The sequence below is a fragment of the Pinus tabuliformis genome, chromosome 1_2 (assembly GCF_031772625.1).
Source record: "Pinus tabuliformis cultivar Carrire ecotype Pingquan chromosome 1_2, CPIR1, whole genome shotgun sequence".
Classification (NCBI taxonomy): domain Eukaryota; kingdom Viridiplantae; phylum Streptophyta; class Pinopsida; order Pinales; family Pinaceae; genus Pinus; species Pinus tabuliformis.
This window is the reverse complement of record NC_142298.1, coordinates 1182300226-1182320511: the sequence shown is the minus strand read 5'-3', so window position 1 is coordinate 1182320511 and position 20286 is coordinate 1182300226. Positions and strand designations below refer to the sequence as shown.

At 38.5% G+C, this 20286-nt stretch overlaps 1 pseudogene; it reads left to right on the top strand.

Annotated features, from left to right (window-relative positions):
* The first annotated feature begins 227 nt into the window (after window positions 1-227).
* Window positions 228-19411, top strand: LOC149210447 (uncharacterized; annotated as a pseudogene).
* The last annotated feature ends 875 nt before the right edge of the window (window positions 19412-20286 follow it).

The window sequence follows — 20286 nt, the reverse complement described above, 5'->3', positions numbered from 1 at the left end:
ATGGTTGTGCTCCCTCATGAGATGCTCTATGTTCTAGAGGATGGAGTGACTCCAGAACTATAGGCTAGAGAGGGGTGCGTGCTCCGGGTGACGAGTGAAAACAGATTAATATTGAATAATTGAGCCTGCATCGTGGTGAGGTAGTGACACAGAATAGACAACTTGTGCAAGTGGTTGAGGAAGCCTTCCAAATGGTCCTTGAGTTGGCCATTCCAACAGAGGAACCAATGGAGGCGCATATCCGGAGACTCACAGCAGAGGTGCGTGAGGCAAAAGAAAAAATGGCTAAGGTTCAGCTAGAGCTGAACCTTCATATCGTTGAGCTAGAATTTAACGTGCAGCCTTCAACTCCGCCTGAGGTAAAGGTACAGCACGCCAGCACCATTACAGCAGGAACAACAAATATCAACAGTGTAGTGAAATACTGCACCTGACTTTTTGAGGAGTCATTCGAGGTTCTCACTACCCTGTAGGAGGACTGGAACCTACAACGCTTAGAAATAGAAGCGCGTGAGCTACAACATAAGTATGATGAAGTCAAAGCGACCACACAGACGGTGGCCCTCATGCAGAGGCTTGTGCGGATGCAACAGGAAAAAGCACTCAAGGAGAAGGTAGACACTGCGTTACATAAGGAATGGTCTTGAAGGCGCGCGTACAAACATGGATCGATGAGGCATTCGTCATTACCGCCTCAATTGAATCCAAGCTCGCCAGATGCTGGGAACACAGGAACAAGTGCAAGGCAACAATTTAGCTACAACAGTCTCTGAAAAGCGCGTCCAGGAAGTGCAACAGGCAGTCGCTCAGTGCACTAGCAATCTTGCAGCAGCCTAGGAAGCGTTAGGAGGTCTCCACGCGAAGATCTCCGTACCGACAGAGTGACTCGAGGGCGATTAAGATATTTGTGTTGGGGGCCTGTTGGGCGCGGGATCCCTCGAGGGAAGTTTTGGGGCTTAAAGCCTAGATTTTGGCTAAAAAGTGTAAATCAAATGTAAAAACTCTGCATTTTGTGGGCACAGAGTGCAAAGTTGTAAATGAATCATAGGGTTTTACCCCCTAATTTTTGTAATATAATGTCGTCTTTAGAGATCTACCCATGGTCCGCAGACCATGGGACTATATAAATAGAACGAGGCTCTCAGTAGTTGAGAGATAAGTCTAAGGATGAAGATTTGAGGCATATCTGAGGTGACAAGTTGAGTCTCTGGGTCGTAGAGTAGGATAAGGCTCTACAGCTAATTGTGCAAAGGCCTAGTAGTTCACAGCTGAGTGCGTGGAACCCTACAGTTGAGTGCGCAGGGTGAGTCGAGTCTGTAACTGTTGGAAACATTAATAAAGAGAAGTTTTCATATCAATTCTGTGTATTTACTTCCTATTTTTTGTATCGAATATATTGGGTATAAAATGAACTTATGTTGTCTATATGGTGCAAAAACATATATAACTGTCTTGATTAAGTAAATGTGAGATAAAGTATCTGTTTACACAAAGTTAACTAGCAATTGTAAGAAGATAAGTAAGATATGTGGTGTATCTTGGAAAAATAGCACAGACTGCTACCATAGCAGCGCGACAGTATCTCAACCCCAGGTTAGGGCTTCACAAAAGGTGATTCTAACAGATCGCAAAATTCTCGCAGGTCAGAACAGTGCGTGAAAAAACCTGCACGAAGATAGGCACAGTTGGACTAAATTGGCACCTCAGACATATCAAGGGTGTGGAAACCTGGTTCTAGCATCCCCCCATACTGATTTGAGTGAGAGTTCAATTCGTGCTCCATGGGCTAATGCTGAAAGGGCCAGTAGGGTAGGGATTTTTTTGGCTAATTAATTCCGAACATGGGTCAGACCCCCTCAAGCCAACACCGGATGAGGGAGATATTGTTGATTTCAAAGTCAGCTGTGTTGCAGACATTTTTCATGGCGGTGAATTTGTAGATCAGATATGTATGTTTAGGTGAAAAATTTGTAAAATATAATTTTATATTTGGGTTTTTTGTGAAAAAATACCCAATTTTAAAAACAATCGGCCGAATCGGAGTCCGGATGAGGGAGATATCATTGATTTAAAAATTAGTTGTGCTGTAGACATTTTTTGGGGTAGCATGTTTGCAGATCATATATGTACATTCTGGGGAAAAATTTGTAGAATCTAAATACAAATCTGGGTTCTTTGCAAAAAATTCCCAATTTCAAAGAAAAAATCGGTTGAATCGGAGTCTGGATGAGGGAGATATCATTGATTTAAAATCAACTCTTTTTTCAGAAATTTTTGTGACAACGGAAGAGTTGTCGCGCGAATCGGAAATTACAGTGCCTTGATCAGGATTTCTATCACATGGGTAGATGTAGAATGGTCATTCCATTTCCAAAAATACGTCCTATAATAAGGATTCTGAGCAATATTTACTGAATTGTGGCGATTTTAAATTTTCGCCAGAAATATGTTTTCAAGAAAAAATGATGTGCCGGCTATTCAAAATTTTATACAAGAGAAGAAGAATGGCTTTCCAGGGTATTGGAAGGACAAAATAGGTTATTATTTATAATATGAGGCTACTATATGGTGTAAATCACTTTACAGTGAGTTTCTGAAGTTATGTAGTGCTGATGAAATTGAAAAACTATTGTTGGACAAATGGTCTCATACTGGAAAGAGGAAAGCCAAAAAACCTAGCAAAGATTTTATTTTTACAGGAAAAGATAATGGTCCTACTATTGAAGAATTCATAAAATATATTAAGGAAAACCATCCAAAAAATTGGAAAAGTTTCCTATGGCTTACTTTGAAAGAAGAGGCTACGATATGGTGGCACTCACTTGGCACCTAGCAGTTCAAATTTTTAGATGAAGAATTTGAAAAAGTCCTTTTGGACAAAAGGTCTCATGCTAGAAAACTGGGGAATGAGACATGTAAGGGGTTTTCTTCTACTGGTATCTCCTTATTACAGGTTCATGGATATATTCAGAAGGATAAGATCAGTGTGTCTATAAATCCTAGTTGCAAACAAAATCTTGAAAATGTCAATTTGGCAAAAAAATTGCAAGTTCCAGCAAAACAAATGGAGCACAAATAGGTTAATAATGAAGAGGTGCAAATTTATAAAGATTTGAAGATTTCTATGGACAAGTATGTATTGAATTATAATTTTTATGCTTCAGATATGGCTAATGTGGATGTTGTTTTGGGATACCCTTGGATGGAATCTATGGGTACTATCAATATTAATGTGCAAAAGAAATTCCTGAAGCTTTGGTATAAAAAGAAGAAAAATACATTATAGGATATTTCCATCAATAAACAAGTAGATTCCGATGAGGCTGAAGCAGAAGATGTTCCAGGGACTGACACATCAGATGATGAGCCCTTGATGGTCGACAACCAAACACAAACATCAAACCAGGTACCAGAAAAACAAGTAGAGTCCAACGAGGTTGAAGCAGAAAATGTTACAGGTATGGATACATCAGATGAGGAATCTATGGTTGAAGTAATATTAGAAGATAAGAAGCAAAAACAGATGCCACAACATGTACCAGATACCAATCAGGCTCAATTAGGTGGTGAATTAAAGCAAGGATACACCGTTGGTTAAAACTTCAACCTATCACCACCCACATCACCCCGCAAGAAAACAACCAACACGATGGCAACAAATTAGCCACAAGGAAAACAACCCCTGCATAACAAATAGAAAGGGGTGACGATCTACCCACAACACATAAACATAGAAGAGCTGCCAGGGTCAACTTCCATCTCAAGCGAGCGAGGCACCAGCTAGATCGAAGGTTCACCTTTCTCTTGGATGGCTAGATGCATGTGCATGGTACCAGTTGACTACTCTTTTGAGTAGATCTTATTATTTGTGTCCTTCTTATGTTTCGGGGACGAAACATGTTTAAGCGGGGTGGAAAGTAGTACACCTAGGGGGGATAGTATGGGGTAAAAAGGGAGGTACCCAAGGGAATAATGTAATAATGGGATGGGACATAGTAATAAATAAAGTGGTTAACCTGTATCATGTAAGGGACCACAAGTAGTTAGCAATAATGTAATAAGTCCATTGTATTAGATAGATGGTATTGAGGGAACCATGGTAATGACCCATGGTATTGTATGTATGAGGCCTATATAAAGGCTACAGACTCCCCATTGAGAGAGGTCAAGGAATATTGCATGAACAAGTGTATGGCTTATGGAGTGTTCTCCTTCCTTAAGGAGTGATTGTATGGTGTTTCCCTACCTAAAGGGTTTGATATCAATAAATAAGAATTTCTATCTATTTATATCTTGTTATTTCTGGGAATATTTGTATTCCCATATATTTCTGGATCAAATCTATTACACTATAACTCAGTCATACATTCAGGTGAAAAATCATCTACTGTTGGAATTTGATCATTTTCCTCTTGATCCATGATCATTGGAGGTTCATAAAACTTCAATTTATCAACATTTACAATTGAATATATGTGCATGTATGGAGGAAAATTCAACTGTAATGCATTGTGCCCAATATTTTCAACAATTTTAAAAGTACTATACCTTGTATGTTTCAACTTTTTACCTTCACCTTTCATCCTTTCTTTGTTGATGTATAGCCATACTTGATCACTAAACTGGAAGTGATGATCCATCCAATGCTTGTCATGATGCATTTTGTACTTGGCCTGACTTTTTTCCAATTGATCCTGCACTACTTCACGAATATTTTGGATTCTTTGAATGAACTTGATTCATTTTTTGGCATATCGATGTCCATCCTCCTTATCTTCTTCACCAAACATAAAGTCCATTAGTGATTTTGGCAGGTATCCATAACATGTTGCAAAACGAGATCTACCAGTAGAAGAGTGCAAGGCCTGATTGTAAGCTTGTTGGATATAATTTAAGGATTCATCCCACAACTTAGGATTTTTTCTACAATAACCTCTGAGAATACGTACCATTGTTATGTTCAACACCTATGTTTGACCATCTATTTTGTGGATGCAAAGTTGTGCTCTTTTTCAACTTAGTGTCCATGAGTTCCCACAAAGTGGACCAAACCCCCCCAGGAAACGAAAGTCTTGATCTGAAATTATAGTAGTAGGCAACCCAAAAAGAAAGAGATGGAAAAGGTGAAGTGGATGATCATGGATGGAGTCCGAGACAATACAGTCTCACATATATCTGATAAGAATATTGTCAAGGAGATATGGGATGCTCTTGACCAGCTATATCTGAGTTCTTTGGAGTGGTGGAATATCTCACTTCAGAAGAAGCTAAGAAGCATCAAGATGAAAAAGCGTGAAGGCATATATCCCTTCCTCACTAGGATAAAGTAAGTTCAGGATTAACTTGCAGTTGTTGGGGAAGCACCTCAACCGATGGAGATTGTACGTTTGGCACCGAACAATGTCTTAGAGGAGTGACAAGTATTTTTCAAAAGTATCTTAGGCTGAGAAAAATTTCCTAAATGGGACATGATGTGGGAAGACTTGTAGCAGGAAGAGTTAAGGTGATCTCTAGTGAAGAGCACCATTAGAAGAAGCAACAACACCAAATTGAAATGATCCAAGGGATCAATTTAGTGATCAAAATGCAAAGTGTTCAAAAATGCTCGAAACCTGTATGATTGGATTGATCTTGATGATCTAAATCTAATGCAACTCGTTTCAATCAAAACCGATATCGCACACTCCCCATATCGTGTTTTGATCGAATTTCCAAACAACTAAAAGTTTAAAAGATGGGTTGTAGGGACAGCTAGTCAGCAATCTGTATGCTAACTAGGCAGGTGACTACGCAGTTGACTGTGTACAATTTGGTCAATGATATGTTGACAAGTGTCTCTTATTTATTGGCTCATGAATGACACAATTATATTTTTACAGGTTCGTTTATGTGGGCCAATGAAGGAGGGCCACGAGGCCAATGGATAACTGCCACATGGCCTCCAGACAAGGCATTAAAATTTTGTTAGGTATTGAGCAAAGAAACCCACTGAGGTCGAACCTGTGACCTAGAAGTAACCAACCACATGCCATACCACTATGCCATCACCATGCACTTGATAATCTATGTTCACGACTTATATTTAAATGTTAATGTTTCCATATTTGGAGGTAGGGTTGGGGCTAATCCCCAACCCTGGTCACCACACCCTAGCCCTATGGTCACCACCAACAAAACATGCATCAGGAGCCCTTAGACAAGAACCTCAAGTGAAGGAGTAAAGGGGAAAGTCTTGGGGTCACATGACCCTCTATAGGTTTGGGTCTGCAGAGAATGAAGGGCCTAGCCCATGGAGGGCCAACCCAGGGCTACATGGTCATCACATGACCACACCACCAAATAGAAAGGAGTGCCCGATAATTAAATCCCCCAACATAGGAAAAGAAGGAATACCTCAAGGTTTTATGGGGCCAATATGACTATGTATCTAGCAGTTGGGGGCCCCACTAGCTGGGGTGGGAGGTTAGCCCCGCCCCTGGACATGTGGCCCCCATACAACCTTAATTTTCATAAAACTAGGCGTTAGTGGAAAGTTTAACTGTTTGATCATTTTTTTCATCAGATGGGATTGTAGGCTAGATTTTCATGTCAGTTCCGGGTTTCGGGCACTCAAGCTAGGTTTGGGTCGAATTGGAGGATGATTAGCTATGGAATTGGGTAAAAGCTTGTAACAAGCATAACTTTCTTAATGTCTTGCCAAATGAGGTGTAGAAAGAACCTATATCAGGTTTTTTTACAATTTTGGATCTCTTGTTGACATTTTTTTTTTAATTCTGATCATTTTAAGATCATGTAAACACATATTTTTTAGTATAATGAAAGATACCCTACATTGGAAGCTATACTAGGAGATGTAGCCCAAGAGAGGGGTGAAATCCTTTATCATGTTTTGTTGTTGTGTTTCTTAAATGGTTTACTATCTCTGTTTGGTTTTTAATTATGTTTAAAAATTACTTGTTTAAGTGTTTAGTAACTTGATCCATTCCCCAAAACACATATAAAATTTCACTTTCAATTTGTATATCACCTTCAGTTTTCAATTACAGATCACTTTGGTATCAAAGGATCATGTTTTAGTAAAGTTTTGATTTTGTTTGCAAGTGTTTTTCTGATACTTACAAATTTGAAGCTTAAAAGAGGAGAAGGAGAACTTTTGGAGCCAAGATATCAAATTCTTTCAAGGAGAACAAACATACCTCAAGATTTAATAGTCATGGCACATGAAGAAGGTTCTGATTGGATGTCTCAAGATGAAAGAATTTTCAGAAAATATTTCTTTGAGATGTCTGAAATAGTGAAGGTTCTTTATGAAGAGAGATATGCAAGGTTGCATGGAGAGAGCTCAAATCATTGAAAATTAGATTCTAGAAAAGGAGACAAGCTTACAAAAGGGAATGGAGGGAATGGTGACAAACCACCACCTTAAACTCCATCCTGATCCTCACCTTCTACTTCTTATACCCTTTCACATACACCTCCAAATTCTCTAAAGGGATATGTGTTGGGTGTGGATCCTGATTATCTTCCTGATTTAAAGGTATCACTACATTAGACCCCAATTCATAATGGGGCAGAAACGTTGTTTGGTCAATTTAGAGTGTCCTAAATTTTTATATTAATTGTCAATACGGGAGTCGTAAACTACTGAAGTGAGGCACACTATATATGCAAGATAATCGATTTCTTACCTTTTGTCGTTTTTGATTTCTAGTTTGTTTTTGGGTTTATCTTCGTTGATTCCATAATGTGAGATGGCAATTCTAGAAGACAAGTATGGATAAAAACGTTCAAAGCAATGATGTATTTTAAAATGATTTCAAAAACTTCAAACTTGCAAAAAGGTTTTAAAACATGCAATGATGAAATTAATTCCTAAAAGAGAATGAAAATATGCCACTATTCTAATTAAACAAACAGTGAGCTAGTGACCATGAAACCCAGTATCCTTGCTGCTGTATAAATGTAAAAGAAACTGAACTCAAAGAAATCCAAAAATTTCAAGCAATGTAAACTAAAATCACATTACATCAACTCATATTCTAACCCCTCACCATTCGACTCGCTCTGGCTTTCGGAGGTAATCATAAACAACTTGAGCAATCTGATATCTAATTTGCAGAAAATAAAACTAATATTAAACTACAAACTCATACTTCAATCCCTCACTATTTGTCTCGCTCTGGCTTTCGGAGGTAACTGAAAATGACATGAGGAATTCAATAACTAGCTTGCAGGAAAATAAATTAATATCAAACTACACACTCATACTTCAATCCCTCACCATTTGTCTCACTCTGGCTTTAGGAGGCAACTGAAAATGACATGAGCAATTTAGTATCTATCTTGCAGAAAAGTAAATGAGCAAAACTGAAATAAATAAAACAATGCTGGAACTAAGGACTAAGAAAAATAAATCAGTAGAAGGACAAGAATAATTCCATGTCATTAGTCATTATAAAACTATGTGCAATTGCCCAGGCTGCCTACTGTAATCTGAAACAAAGACACTGATCAGTTAACAACATTAGAAAGCATAAAAACTATGGACAACAATCAACGTGAATACCATAAGCAGTGCAATATATACAAGTAAATGATTATGGCATAAGGAATGTAAAGAAATAAAGCATGAAACTATATAGCAATTAACAAAACCTTGGTGTGTACAGGGGCCCTCTGCACAACCTCGGACAGTTAGCAATCAACCATGAATTGAGCTTATAAACAGAGTCTTCTCATGTATTAAAATGCAGTCATAACACAGAAATAAAGTCACGACATAGTGGGCTCGTTAACAGTCAAAATTGCATTACCAAAGCTAACTACTATGTGTATGAGAACGCTTTATTTATACTAGAGGATGACATAACTACTTTCCTAAAATCTGCACTGATAAAAGACACATGAACAACCACGTCCAGAAATCTAGCATTATGGCAGTCGTGAAGATTAAATCTATGGAGGGTGGCTGTTGGATTCGGTTCATGGAGCAGTCCATAGGTGTTGATATGTCCGCAGAAATCTAGGAATGGCCACGCAAGTCTTCACTTGGTGAAAAACAGAGTTTTGTCACCGTAGGACTCTTAGGTTGACCACCGCTTAACTATCTTTGACCACGACCTTCTTTGATGGATTCGACTGAGCCAATAGGACACAGTCCATGTCCACGTCATACGCAACTTGCCCATGTGGCCAGCTTTGCATGAAGACACCTGTAACATAGACTTTAACAAAAATACTGCGGAAAGTTGAACTGGCTGCGGAAAGTGACAAGATTTCGCAGCTGAATAAGAAAAAATATAATTCAAGCAGCAGACACAAGACATAGTTAGGAAACCACATTATATGCTCTTTTTAAACTAATATTCAATGATTTGACAGCTTAGGAAGTTCAGGTAAATGGAAAAAGGCTAGAAAGGTGTATAGGGAAAATGCAAGTTTGGAGCTCAACATACCCCCACTGTGAAGGTGTTGCATGTCCCCATGCAACCAAAATTTTGACTATCCCCCTTCAAATCATGTGCTCTGAGGCTTCTGCCAGTACATCTAGCCCTCTTCCTCTTTTCTTTGGTGCTGCTAACATCCTGGGCTTCTTCATCAAGCATCTGAATTTGAGATTAATCAGTGCTCTACTTATCTTCCTGCACTTCTTCTTCAATTTTCTGTTCTTTTTCTGCCATAGTCCCAGATGTAGCATAGTATTATCATGAATGATCTTGTCTAGTGCACTTTGTTCCTTTAATGCTTCATTTTCATGTTTAATATATCTATTGAGGACCTCTAACTCAAAAATTTCATGCTTCAATGATTGGATTTGAATGTCCTGCGCTGAATGAGGCTGGATGGATGAAGTGCCTGGACCTGTGGCTCTCTTTTCCAAGTTTTCTATATAGTCATACATTTCCTGTTGATTTGGGTCTATCTCGGGTGAAATTTTCCTTGGGCTTTCCCCAAAGTCCTGTTGAGGAGAGATAATTTCAAAGTCTGGCCGAGGACGTATGTCAACATTTGGAGGACTGGTTTCAATATTTGGCTGCTGGAAATGAGGTGGGCTACGACCAGCTGGAGGTTTCTCCGGTGTTTCCCCACCGAAGTCAATAAAGTGGGGTCCTTTTGTTTGTGCTTTCCTCCACCTTCCTTTAAGCTTGTTGCTTCTTCTTAAATGTTGTGGGGTATTGCTCTCTTCTCCTAGACTATGTCTTTTTCTTTCTTCTTGGCTGTAGCCACTTGTTTTCGAAGATGCACTAGACTTTCAGACAACACTTGATAGTATTCTTCTAAACATGGTTCTAGTGATTCGTAGACATCCTCTATGCTTCTTTTCCCTTTCAATTTTCTCTATTTTCTATCCTTGGTTCTTTCCTCCCTCTCTTTTTGATCAACTTCTTTGGTTTTACTAATAAGAGGGTCTTGAATTATTGCACTTTTCTCCTTTCTTCTACTCCTTCTTGGTGTACTACTTTCAGGTGCCTCGGATGGCTCTTGAAAGTAGTTTCTCACCAAAAATCATTCCCAGGTATCCCCATTTTTCTTCAATTGGTCCTCAATTAGAATTCTCACAAGCCCATGATGATACAAATGACATTCTATGTCTTCTATTTCTTTTGGACTATTGTGCACATCTTTTTCAAGCTCAACAATAAAAAGTAGGGCAGATTGAGGGTTTGGTTCTCTAAAAAGTTCATCAATAACTGAGTATGATACATGTACATTGCCCCAAAACGGCCTTCACAAGTAATGAACCTTTGAATGATTAATAGTAAGCTAGCCCACTCCTCTTTTAATGCATGAACAAGAATTCCTCTTGTGAATACAGTTACGTCCATACCTAGGTTACGTAACATGACTCTCCAAGTGTGTTCATCCAAGCTCTTGTTCTTGAACGAGAGTTCACCTTCGTGGGGTAGGTCTGTAGCAGCTGCTATGGATGCCTCGGTTATTGTAAGCTTAAGGTCCCCAATTTCCACCACCTGGCCGTTAAAAGACCTTGCAAAAGCTTTTGTAATTTCCTTATTATGGCCCTTAAATTTTTGAATGAAGGGTAGCCATTTTTCCTTCTTCAGTAAGTCTTTTACTTGAGGATATCCTTCTAAAAACTTGGGCCCTTCCGGTTCTGCCCTCATAACTGACCCATCCTTTCTTCTATTTGAAATTCATCTTCATGTGAGGGGCTTAGTAGAGGTAAGATGGCTAGGTTACGGGCTTATGGAGGAGAAAACAGTGGCTGAAAATGAAAAATGGAGAACAGGTAGCAGGAGTGTTCAGGGACTGTAATCAGAAAACAGAGGACAGGCAGCCGAGGTGAGTTCACGAAATGGAGTGGAGACGTATGTGAACGAGGTGGTAATGTAGCCGTGGCTGCAATAAAATGGCAGGGGAGTGAAGTGAACTCGGCAGAATTTTTAAACTAAATGGCTGCGGAGGAGATGTTAACACGTTTATGAAATGGCAATGGAAATTATGTGGTGGAGAGGAGCCGTAATTAAATCGGTCACGTCCCATGATAACAGGTATAATGTGAAAGTGCAGTTCAAAGATGAGTCAAACCCGATAATTAATCATGAGACAATTTGGAAAATAAATGCAAGGATTGTGGGGGAATGATATAGAGATTGTGGGGGAATGATATAGAGATTTTGGAGCTATCACGATAATCATTGCACATAGTGGAGCTTATGGTTTTAATAACTATGAAAAAATGTGCTTTGAATGTTGTTCGAAATAAATTTTTACCCATACCTTGGAATCCTTGCCGCTTTTTGTCCATTGATCAGCTACTCCTTATTGATGCCTTTAGGTGCTTCATGTCTTCATAATATGTCCTTAGTCATACCTGGATTTTCTTTCATGATTATTGAACTAACATCTTGACTGTCAATTTGAAGAAACAGAGTGGTGGCTACAGAAACTGCTTCTGGCTGCGGAAACTGATTCCAGCTGCGGAAACTGACACAGCAACCACTTGGCTGAATGAAGATGGTCAGATAATAACTAACTGAATGAAAATGGTCATGAAAGAGACTTTTATTGATGAAATGAAATGAAATAGATGAAATGGAGTGGAGTGGAATGAAAATGAAATGAAGTGAAGTGAGAATGGGAAAGAAAGAGAGATTTTTTTTTTTGGAAAATATAGGGTGTTAGGTGTACCTGTGTTTCGCTCTATATTTTCTGTATAATACTGCCAATCAGTGATTGGTTTTCAGGCTTATACAATTTTTTTTTTTTTTTAACATAAAGGAACAAAGACTAGGCTGGTGGAGAAGAAGGATTCTTCTTCACCAGCCTTATTGCTGAATTCTCTTGAAACATTTTGACAAATTCCTCTTTTGAGAGTGGCTTATGATATATCTTTAATATATGGCCATTCACAATAAGAGGAGTTTGAAATTCATCAATGGTTTGATTCTTACCGCTCCATTGCTAAAGATTTTGTCAATCTCATATGGCCCAAGCCAATGAGCCAGAAATTTTCCTTTAAAATATTTAAACTTGGAATCAAATAGTAATGCCCAATCTCCTTCTTGAAACTTCTTCTCTTTGATGTATTGGTCATGCCACTTAGCTCTTTGATGCTAAACTAGATCAGTTCTTAGGATTGCTTCTTTTCCGATCTCATTTAGCTCATTCAACTGCTCCATTCTATGCTTTTGGGCTTCTGATAGATCCATCCCCAACTGAACTGCCATCTTGAAAGTTTTGACTTGAAACTCAATGGGGAGTAGGACTTCTTTCCCATAAACAATTTCATAGGGAGAATGTCCTGTTTTATTCTTCCATGTAGTTCTGTAGGCCCACAAGGCTTCAGGAAGCCTTTCTGCCCAATCTCTTCTATGTAGATGGACGGTTTTGGTGATGATGGCTTCAATGACTTTGTTTGTAGACTCCACTTGGCCATTTTCTTGCGGATGGTAAGGAGTAGATCTTCTGTGCTTGATTTTGTATTCTTCCATCAGCTTCTCCACCATGTTGGATTTAAATTGACTTTCCTGATCTGTCACAATTTCTCTTGGAACACCAAAGCGAGTAAAACTATCATCATAAAGAAAATGAACAACTGAATTTTCAGTAGCAGCAACTAATGATTTGGCTTCTACCCATTTAGTGACATAATCAGTACATACCAATACATACTTCTTTTGTTTAGATGGTGGATTAATAGGTCCAATGAAATCTAAAGCCCATTTTTCAAAGGGTTTGATGAGTACCTGTGGCTACAATGGCATTTCATTTGAACGGGTAGGTCTCCCTACTCTTTGGCAGCTGTCACACCTTTTGACATACTGTTTTGCATCTTTGAAAATGGATGGCCAATGATATCCCAAATAAAGGATTTTATAGGCTACCCTTTTGTCAGCAAAGTGTCTACCGCATGGTTCATCATGACATGCCTTGAGGATGTCAGGCATTTCATCTTCCCTAACACATCTTCTGATCACAAGATCTGGCCCTGTTTTAAACAATTCGTTAGAAATCCATGAATATTTTTAACTCTCCTGAATAATATTTCTTCTTTCACTAAGAAATAAATGTGGAGTCAGTTTCCCTGTAACCAAATAGTTAGCAATATCTACATACCAAGGGGTCTTAGTAGTTACTGCAAAAAAATATTCATTCGGAAACTTATCCTCTACAGGAGAATCTTCTTTAGTATTCTGAATCCTAGACAAGAAATCAACTAGTGTATTTTGTTTCCCTAGTCTATCCAACACAGTAATATTGAATTCCTGTAAAAGTAAGAGCCACCTTGTAACTCTGCCATTAGTAACAGGTTTGTTCATTAGATATCTAATAATAGAATGATCAGTATGAATAAAAGTTTCATAGCCTGTTATATAATGTCTAAATTTATTGATTGCATGAACAACGGCTAAGAACTCTTTTTCAGTGACAGTATAATTCAACTTAGTGGGAGTCAAATTTTTACTGGTATAGTAAATGGCATAAGGAACTAAATCCTTTTGACCCATCATAACCCCCAGAGTTGTATCTAAAGCATCTGTAGAAATATGGAAAGGAAGTTTCCAATTTGGTCCTCTCAAGATGGGTGCTTTATATATTCTTGTTTTCAAAGTTTCAAATGTTGATTAACAATCAAGATCCCATTTGAATTCACAGTCTTTAGTAAGAAATTTGAAGAGTGGAGATGTTATTTTAATGAAGTTCTCTATAAATCTTCTATAGTCCCTAGCAAATCCCAGAAAACTTCTAACATCTCTTTGACAATTTGGAATATGCAACTTGGAGATGACTTCAACTTTTGATCTATCAACTTTAATCCCATACCCTGAAATATGATGTCCTAAAACAATACCTTTGGTAAACATCATAAAGCATTTTTCATGACTTAATGAAAGGTTTGTCTCTTTACATCTTATAAGTACTTTTTCCAATTTTTTTAATGCTTCTTCAAATGAGTCACCATAAACTGTAAAATCATCCATATAAACCTCTACACAATCATGGATTAGATCAGAAAAAATTCCTGGTACTGCTCTTTGGAATGTTGCGGGTGCATTACATAACCCAAAAGGAAGCAATCAGTAGGAAAAAGTTCCCCATGGACAGGTAAATGTGGTCTTATCCTGATCTTCAGGTGCTACCTGAATTTGATTATACCCACTAAAACCATCGAGAAATGAAAAGTACTTTTTGCCTGCTAGTGTATCTAATACATGATCAATAAAGGGAAAAGGAAAGTGATCCTTCAAGGTTGCTTTGTTCAATTCTCTGTAATCAACAGATACCCTCCATTTACCGTTCGTTTTAGGTACTATAACCAAAGGAGAAACCCATCGGCTATCTAAAATTGGATAAATGAAGTTTACATTGAGTAGTTTTTGGAGCTCTTCTTTCACTATCTCCCTAAGGTTTGGATTAATCCTTCTTTGAGGTTGTCTGATTGGTCTACTGTTTTCCTCAATGTAGATGTGATGGATGGAAGTCTTAGGGTCAATACCTTTCATATCAGTATACTCCCATGCAAATGCAGTAGAATTCTTTTACAAGATTTTGGTTAGCTCTCCTTGTTGTGAATTTTCCAAATTTTTGTTGATATTCAATGTTTTTCCTGGAAAAATCTCAATGGTGGAACTACCAAATTCTTCCATAGAGTAAAGAGACATTTGTCTAGATGATATATACTCAATGTCAGAATCTAACTGAAATTGTGTGTGGTCATATTCTGAAGATGTTTCAAAGTTTTCTAATGTGTTCAGAATTTGACTATCTTCACTAATTTCAGAAATGGTAAAGACAGGTTGTATAGTGTCTTCATCATTGACCCATTCATTGTCTCCTACTTCTATGATTGCTTTTCCTAGAGGATACAAATTGAATTTCTTTGTCGAACTACCATAAAAAATGTACATATCCCCTGATCTACAACTAATGAAAGCATCAGTTGTGGCTAGCCAAGGTCTTCCTAAGATAAGTGGATGCCCTCCTAAATTACTCTTGGGAGTAAAAATCATGAAATCTACTGGATATTCCCAAGAATCTAAGGAGACTGAAATATCTTCTAATACACCATCTGGTTTGATTATTGATCTATCTGCAAGTTGTAGTAAGGTAGGTGTAAAAAGAAGATTAGGAAGTTTTAGCTGTTCCATAGTCTGTCTACTCATAATGTTGATAGCAGCCCCTAAGACAATCAAAGTGTTTGGAATTTCTACCCCATTTATGTGTGTCTTGACAATTGGACTACCGAGATCTACATACTTCTGCATGGTAATTTTTCCCATCATGATATCTGCAATTTTTCCTACCAGGTGGATTCTTCTTGTATCTCTTGGTTTCCTTCCTAGTCTTTTGAGACTCAACTCCTTTATTGTTTTTGCTAGAATAGGAATCTCTTTAATGGCTTGTAGCAAGGGAATCTTGATATAGACATTCTTTAATTCATCTAGGAAATCATAGTCAGGCAACAAGATTTGTTTCTCCACTCCTTTGTCAATTTGTAACCTTCCACAGAAAGGAGGTGTGGATGAAGATGCAGGTTGCTCAACTATAGTAGTTGTGGGGATTGACTCTTTTTCTTTTTCTTTTTGAGTGTTTGGGTTTTGAAGAGATGCTTCAGAACCTTTATTTACCTTAAGAGAATCTTCCTCAGAAGTACTTTTCTCTTGAACATCTATAGAAGGCTTTTCTAAAACTCTACCAGACCTGAGTTGTACATCGTTGAGAGGAACAATCATATAGATAGGAAATTGTAGTCCTTCTACCATGTAAGCATTATGAGTTTTTTTATTATTGGGATTTGGAAATGGCTAGGCTGGTAGTTGATTTGGATTTTGTCGGAATGGAAGCAAGAGTTGAGAACTTTGTTGAGGAGGTTGTTGTTGTTGTTGTGGAAATCGCAAAGAAAGTTGTGGGTTCTGATTTGGAAGTTGCAGAGCTTGTTGATTTTGAAAAGATAGAGGATATTGATAAAATTGAGCAAATCTCCCATAAGGATTTTTCATACCTTGTACCCATGATTGATATGGATTTTGAGGTTGGGACCAAGGTTGTTGCCAAGGATTCCAATTTGGCAGAGCTTGAAATTTCATGGGATTGTTAAACCCTTGATTTTGTTGCCCCTGCCATGGTCTCCTTGTAACAAAACAGAGAGACTCCATTAAATTTGGATCTTCTTGAAAGATAGATTTGAGTCCAGGAATTGAAGGGAAATCCTTGGTCTCATGGCTTTCCAAGAAAATCATACATGTTTCTACAACTTTTGCATCCAAGGTGTTAGACTCCGTCTCATGTCAGAGATTGATTCTTCTTCAAAACCCTGTTTTGAAGAAGAAATAATTTAATGTATTGATTTAAATTATGTAATTTATGCTCCAGTTCTTCAAAAGGGAGCAGCTTCCTCAGCTCCTATCTCTGCAAAAGCACAAACACAATTCAAAACATCATCAGCAATCAAAGTCTGGAAATTTAATAATCAAATCAACAATGCCTTCCGCTCCTTCATCCTCACAGGTGGTTCCCATTGCGAGGCATGGTGTAAATGTCATTCTAGATATCTATCATTTTATCATTTTCAGGATCAACAAACTATGCTGATATGAAAACCACAGAAACAATCTTGATTCAGAAGAATAGCAGTGGAGAAGGCATCTTGCAGGATCCAATTCTTGGACCTTTCTCAATCCTTAGAATAGGAATCAAGTTATCCATATGCATCTAGATTTTCAGGGCAATGGTACCATGGGAAAATTAATTCTATCCATTATTATATTGTGCATTATACTGGTAGCCATAGCACTTCTTGTCTCTGCGGCCTGCTTTATACACTACAAGGACAGACTAAGAATCCCATTTTCAAATGTCTCATTTGATAATAGCACAAACAGTTTTACTAATCTAATAAGCCAGGGGTCATCTTTCACGGAAGAGTTTCATGCTCATGACAGCTCATGCCTCAGATCTATTACAGGATGCATGGGAAGAAAAATCTTTCAAATTCAACAGTAAAAGTGAAATGGTACCAGGCACAATTGTACAACATCTCTCTTATTCACCACTAGCTGAGGCAACTGAGCAATTTTCAACGTTTAATCTCTTTGGCGGCAGGAAGCTCTGGTGGTGTTGATGTGCCTCTTAGTAGTGGATCATTTCTCTCAAATATTGAGCGGAGGCACAAACTTATGAGCAAGGAGGACTCGGGCACGCTACAGAGGGACTGCTTTACGATTAGTATTGCAAAATGCAGGTCCAGATCTTGAATCAAATATTCATAGCCTCATATACCCTTGTGTAGTGTTGCTGGTTATCTTCTTGGTATGGAGTTTGAAAGAGGGAGCCACAAACATATGGCTTTTGTTATGTTTATCACTGTCTTCACAGCATTACTGGATGCTCTTTTGCTTCGGGAACAAGTTGACAGTTGCGATCTCAGTGTGGATGAACCAAATGGGGCATTTGACATTCCTGATGGACTAGCTCATTTCCGAACGAATATGGAGGAACTCCTTATTGATATTTTTCACCTTTTAGGCCCTGCACAATTCATTCAAAAGATGTTTGCTGAACCATGGAGCTCGTTAGAGGGACCAATACCTTGGCAGGAAGTGGAAGTTAAGGTGTTTGTCCTGAATGTGGTGGCCGAGATAGTTTTGCAAGATGCACAACCTTTTGACGTTTCAGTCTTAATGCACTTGGTTATGGTTCTGTCGAATAGCTCCTCTGGTGGACATACAGGCTTTATGTGTTGGGTGCAAAAAGTCAATTGCTGAAGTTGTGGGCTCATACTCAAAGTGGGTTTGCTCTTTTCATGAGGCTATTGTACCTTTACTTTTATTTTTGGCTTCGGGGCTGGGTCGGTCTGTGGCTGCCAGTGCATGTGCTAATGCCTTACGCAGAGTTTGTGAAGATGCTTCCAAAATGCTGGCTGAACCATCAAATTTGGAAGTCCTTCTTTGGATAGGAGAGGGTCTGGAAGAAATGCATTTACATCTCCATGAAGAAGAAGATGGGATTAGTGCAATTGCATTTGTTCTTAATACAGTTCCAAACAGAGAGCTGGTGAATAAGTCCTTGGAAAGATTGTTGAAGTCCAGCTATGAGGCTATTGAACTTCTTCTAAAGGTAGAAAGTGAAGGCCCTTTGACACAGCATTCAATTGGTTATGCTCAACTTTTAGAGTCAGTTGCGAGGGCATTCTACAGGATGGGTGCAATTTTCACCCAGCTTTCAACCCCTGGTTTTTCCTCATCACTTGGAGATGAGACTATTATCCTCATACTGAGACACTTCTGGCCACTCCTTGAACGTATATTCAGTTCTGATCATATGCAAAATGGTTGTTTGTCAACTGCTGTTTGTAAAGCCCTGTCACAAGCTATTCAAGCCTCAGGTCGGAACTTCTCAGCACTGTTGTCAGAAGTGATGGATTGCCTTTCAAGAAATTTTCTCTCCTTCCAACATCATGAATGTTTCATAAGAACTGCTGCTGTTGTTATTGAGGAGTTTGGGCATGAAGAAGAATATGGGTCATTATTCATTAGTACATTTCAAATGTTTACTGCAGCAGATTCAGTTTCTGCATTGAATTCCTCTTATGTTTGTGATCAAGAGCCTGATCTAGTTGAAGCATATACAAGCTTCACATCAACATTTGTCCGATGCTGCCCCAAGAAGGTGGTGGCCGCAGCTGAATCATTGGTTGAAGCATCCTTCCAAAAAGCAGCTATTTGTTGTGCTGCTATGCATCGTGGAGCAGCTCTTGCAGCCATGTCATATATGTCTTGTTCTGGAGGTTTGCCTCTCGTCGATATTGGAGTCAAGCTCTTGTATTGTTGAAGGTTCATTTAGCAATGTGGCGTTGAGAATATGTTCTCATTGTGGGGTGGGAAAAGAAAGACGCAACGTGGAAGAAGAACAAACTTCGTGGCACCAGTTTCAAATCGTGATAATATGACAAGTTTGGCAGAGGAGAGAATTATTCTATGCTCAAATGCTCTCGATGAAAGCCGTGGCAAAGAATTGCAACTTTGTTGCGATAAAGTTTTAGTAGACTATTTGAAAATCTCAGTTTTTGTCACGATGTATCAACATTTTCCAAAAGAGTTGATTGAGGAATGATGGGTTAGGCCAATCTTTTCTGCGATTATTGTGCGTCTAGATGAAATAAGGCCTTTATGTGTCAAATAGAGCTTGCTGGCATTGATCGCATAAGTTTTAATCCGTTGTCAACTAAGGAAAAATATGGCGCACGTCTTTGACAACTGCTCTTCACTTCAAAGTCACCTGAAGACACCTGTTACCAGATGCATAAGAGTCTGCGCTCCAATTGTTAGGCTTTTTGGTTAGAGATTTTCGAGGGGAAAGTTATTACATGTTCTATTTATGTAATTCAGGTGAGACAGCGCAGGAGTTTTTGGGTTGATTTGTTTTCTTTTACAACAGAGACTTATTTAATGTATTAAAAGAAAATCATTAGAGAAGGAATCAACAGGCAATGAACGCTTTGTGACCGCTATTCAAACGGTGCCAGAACAACAGAATAGGATTCGATGCCTATTTCCAGACTTTATTCAATGGGATCAGTGCTCCGGTTTATTAGCCATCAAAGGATTTCAAGAGAAACGAATTATCCCAATGCTCCGGTTTATTAGCCATAGGATTTCAAGAGAAACGAATTTGTCTATTTCGATCCTTAATCCTGATTTCATGAGATTTTTGCTCCAGATTTTGTCTCCTAATAAGCCAAATCATCAGCAGATTTAGGGGAACACTGTTCTATTTGTGGAATGGATGTAACGCTTTTTTGTTAATTTTTGTAGTGCTAGTTAA